Below are 4,929 nucleotides of genomic sequence, written 5' to 3' on the forward strand. Positions count from 1 at the left end.
AAAAAAAAAAAAAAAAAAAAAACTTACACACTGTATGTGGTATCATCCGTAGCCGAGAGAAAAGTAAACAAAGATGCAGTATCAAATCATAACTGCATAAAATTATCTGCAGTACAGACTGTGCTGTTACCAAACCAAACTGGGGTCTGCTCCCCCAGCGCAGCAGAGCCAGACACTGAAGTTGAGAGTTGCTGCGGGAGAACCGGCAACTAACACTTAAGACCCGAACTCCCCTATGGCTTAGGAGCCAGCGTTTTTAAAGGCAGGGGCACATTTCAGGCAGGCAAAATTGTAAACTGGTACAAACTGCAAGTTATATGTTGGTCTGGCCCAAAAGGCAGGGTACCCTGAAGTGGGAGCGGGAGGCACCAGTGAATTCAAAGATCCTTGGATCGATGGCAAGGAATGTTAAGATGAGTGTGACCCGCCCCTCAAGGTGAAGTGCAGAATAAAGAATGGCGGTCAGAGTTCAGTTCCTCAGCTCCCCATTGTCTGCATTTCCCATCAGGTGGGGGTTTCTGAAAAACAACTCAAGAACATATGTTAAGATGGCATCTCTAGTTTCCACAGGAAACCAAACCACCTCATGACTCCGGCTCACTTTGAGGCCACGTCGTTCTCTTCAGGTTGCCCAGAACTTTCCCTGAAGGGACTCAAGATTTTCCTTTATCTCCATGCTTGGGGGGGAGGGCCTGCTGTGTCTCAGTCCTACTGTAGTAATTTCATAGCCTCCTCTTGTTGCAATGAGCTCAAGTGTTGCAGGCATCCCCTGAAAACGCCCTGTGACACTAACCATCTCCGCGTGAGCAGCTCATCTAGCCAGTAAATTGCATATCACAGTAAAAAGTGTTCTTTTATGATTCTTGCATATTTTTCATCGTGTTTAGTGCAATACTGTCAACCTTGAATAGCACCATGGGACCCATTCAAAATGCCACTAGTGATGTCGGAAGTGTTTCCAAGAAGCAGAGAAAAGTCATGACATTGTAAGAAAAAAGTTGAATTGTTTGATATGTTCCACAGATTGAGGTCTGCCAGTGCAGTTGCCCGACATTTCAGATGATTCGTCTTGTAAACGGATGACATAAACTTGTGGTACCAACAAAGACAGTGCAGTATTATAAATGTATTTTCTCTTCCTTATGATTTTCTTGGTACACTTTCTTTTCTCTAGCTTACTTCGTTGTAAGAACACAGTATACATGTAGCATACAAAAGATGAGTTAACTGACTGTTTACGTTATCAGTAAGGCTCTAGTCCACAGTAGGCTATTAGCAGTTAAGTTTTGGGGGAGTCAAAAGTTATATGCAGATTTTCAACTGCACAAGGGGTCAGTACCTCTGATCCCCAAGTCGTTCAAGGGTCAACTGTATTGGCCCAAATTCTAACCACCCATTTGTGTTACTCATCACTAGGTACTGCCATGCGTATATGCATGAAGTACATGTTTATAAACTTCTATTTGTTTTCTCTAATTAACCTTTTCCAGTCTAATTTATAGAGCCTCAGCTGGAGAACCTAAGGTAGGCAGAGGAAAAAGATTTTCTTCCTTCCCCACATCCCTCGACACACATGTGGAGGGTGCACCACCCATGAGCTATGTGAGAGTCACCCCCGTCTGTCTGTCTCCCTCTCTTTGCTGCACCACTTAGTGTCGGGCTCACACAGGCCTCCGTACATGTCCTCCCACAGCGGCCGCTGGTGCTGGGACTCACCTGCCAAGCCCCCGTCTCCAGCATGTCCTTCTGGGCTACAGCGGGCCATGTCAGTGGATGCCGTGTTGGTTGTTAAGTACTTTGAGTATCAGCCCACTTGAGGGGAGGCTGGCACTTGACAAGAAGCCCACCTTACGATCCCCCTAAGATTAACGGACCGTGAAGGGCGACAGAACAGAATTCCCTGCTTCAAAAGCCTGAGTGAATAAGCAAAAAGTTGCCTGTGCAGGGTGGCCTAAAATGACACAGGACTGTGGGAGGAGCCACAATTGGCAGGACCATCTTCAACGCTTCTGGCGAAGAGGGCTACAGGTGAGACTACAGCTGGCCCTGGAGCATCCAGAAGGAACCAAGGGCCTGGTAGAGGCTGAACGACAGCAACGGACAAGACTAGGGTGATCGACTCAAGAGGGTGGACCAGGTGGAGTGCGCACTGGCTCTGCGGCAGGCGGACCAGATGCAGCGGATCCTTCTGTCCAGAGAAGGCCGCTGCAGCATGTTTGTCCCTTCCACATGCTCTCTTTACAATGTGACTTACGCTCACCCCACCAACAAGCGGAGCCCGTTTCCTCCCCTCAACCTGGGCACGGCCTGTGACTGCCCAGACGAACGGATATGGCAGCGGTGACGCGATGCAACTTCCAAGGCTGTGTCAGAAAAACCTAGCTGGCTCTCCGCAACTCCCCAACCCTGCAATGTCTGTCTGCCCCTCTCCCCGCCCCGCCCCCTCTCTCCACTGGCCTTTGGCATTCGGTCACTACATCAGGGGGAATCCCAGGCCACACGCAAAGGCCACGTGTAGGGTTGCAGCTGACAGCCCCAGCCAAGGTCTCCACTAAGAGCGGACACCCACATATAGACACTGGGTGAAGGACCCTTTGGATGACTCCAATCTTCAGCCTTCAAAGCTTCCAGATGCTGAGGAATTGGGATAAATTCTCCCCATGGTACTCTGAATTACTGACCCACAGAAACCGAGAGAGGTAATAATTGTTTTAAGTCATTTAGGGTAATGGGTTACGCAGCAATAGATAATACACACAGTTTGAATGTTGCTCTACTCCTTACTGCCAATGAGCATACAACCCCCTCCCCATTAGGGCCGTCCTGAGCACAGGAGCTACACACTGTGAGACGCCCCACACTCCCGGTTGCTCTCTTAAGATACCTCGTTCATTTATTTGTTCAGCTGCTTACTGGTCATCTTCCCATCTCGAGAAGGCATGTCCCATGAAAGCCATCAAAACCGCCTGCCTCAGCAACGTGCCCGATCAACACTTGATGGATTAAAAAGGTAACAAAACACAGCAGCCCCTTGTGCACGAAATGCTTTCTGTTAGTGGGCGCCTGGCACGAGGGCAGGGAGGCAAGAGGCCAAGTCAGCGGGGAGCAGGGGCACTGAGGCCTGATGTTCCAAAGTCAAGCGTGAGGGAGAATCCCACCCTGACTGAGGCAGGGATGGAAATGCAGAGCCTGCCTGTGGGTGTGGAGGGAGCAAGACCTCTCAGAACTGCTGAGCGGTGGCCTCACCGCCTGGCCACACGTCCCCTGGGCACCCTTTGCACCAGGCGTCTCTGCAAGCCCCAGCATTTGGCTTGGCTCCTGCACTCCTGCTAGCAAAGAGTGCCCGGCCCACCCTGGGCCACAGTAGAGCTTCTGACCCTTTGTTTACAGCTTACATCCCACCTAAGTGAGATGCCAGTCTCAGGGGGTAATTTGGGTCTTTTAGGTTCTACCGGGGGCCGGCATGCAGCTCCAGCTGTTGTTTCTGGAGCCAACTGTTCATTTTCCACGTTGCAGGCTTATCTACTGCATAGGCTTCCTCCCCTCTCCTTCAGAATATTCCACCAGGGGAAGACAGGAAACTCAAATTAAACCCAATTGGTCCAAGGCAGATAATCACAGAGGAATGTTTTTCAAGGGCTGGTCTAAGATTTAACCTATCCATGCTCTAGTGGAAGTTCAGAAATTGGCTCTTAAACAGGACAATGGATAACAGGACCCAACAAACCCTTGCAGCTCTTTTGCAAAAATGTGAGAATCTCTTTTGCAAAAATGTGAGAATCACTTTAAAAACCAGTGCCGAAGTGGCCGGGCGCGGTGGCTCACGCCTGTAATCCTAGCACTCTGGGAGGCCGAGGCGGGCGGATTCTTTGAGCTCAGGAGTTCGAAACCAGCCTGAGCAAGAGTGAGACCCGTCTCTACTAAAAATAGAAAGAAATTAATTGGACAACTAAAAATATATACAGAAAAAATTAGCCGGGCATGGTGGCGCATGCCTATAGTCCCAGCTACTCGGGAGGCTGAGGCAGAAGGATTGCTTGAACCCAGGAGTTTGAGGTTGCTGTGAGCTAGGCTGACGCCACGGCACTCTAGCCTGGGCAAAAAGAGTGAGGGTCCGTCTCAAAAAAAAAAAAAAATCAGTGCCGAAGTGAAAAAGAAAAGATGAGCTTTAACAAAGCACTTCTTTAAGACAACACGAAGAATTATAAAAGTCCTAGGCAAGTTTGTTTTGCCCTTGGTCATTCAAAACTTTCTTCCATTTTAATAGCAAATTCTTTCCAAGATGCTCAGAGTTCCTTGGACAAAGATTTTAAAGGTGGAAGCACTCAGGAGCCATCTCTTCTACTGCCTTCTAGCAAGATTCATTCTTTTGTTGTTCTTACTTCCTGAGAAGGAGAGTCCTCCTCACATCTGTTCCGACACTTGCTCCAGGCTCTGGGCACGCGCCCACCACTGTCAGGGAGCTCCTTAAACAGCAGTGACCAGGCCGACATCCACCCGACATATGCCATGGGCCGAGCACCATTTTAGGTGCCTGAAAGCGTGATCAATCTAGTCCTTGCATCCGCCCCACGGAGAAATGCACTGCTGCTGCTGCTGCTGTCACTGTTATTATTCTCATCTCACAGTGAGGACACGGAGAGTAGAGATTAAGGGGCTGTTCTGCATGTGGTAGGATCTGATGTCCTGGCAGTCTGACTCCAGAGCCCGCACTTTTAGCCACTGATGTCACCATTCAGTAATCTCAGCCCTAATGGTGCCCCACTGAGCACTGCTGAGCCCCCAGTGGAAACATAAAACACCCTTTTCGCCCCTCTGCTTTAATGCCTTTCCATTCACCTGGAGCCCTCCCCTCCCCTGCCTGCCCCAGCCTCCGTCCGAGGACGTGGCCCACTCTGTTCACAGTGAGGAGGGCGAGGTGCTGAGTCA

The sequence above is a fragment of the Propithecus coquereli genome, unplaced genomic scaffold (assembly GCF_000956105.1).
Source record: "Propithecus coquereli isolate 6110/MARCELLA unplaced genomic scaffold, Pcoq_1.0 Scaffold656, whole genome shotgun sequence".
NCBI classification, from domain to species: Eukaryota; Metazoa; Chordata; class Mammalia; order Primates; family Indriidae; genus Propithecus; species Propithecus coquereli.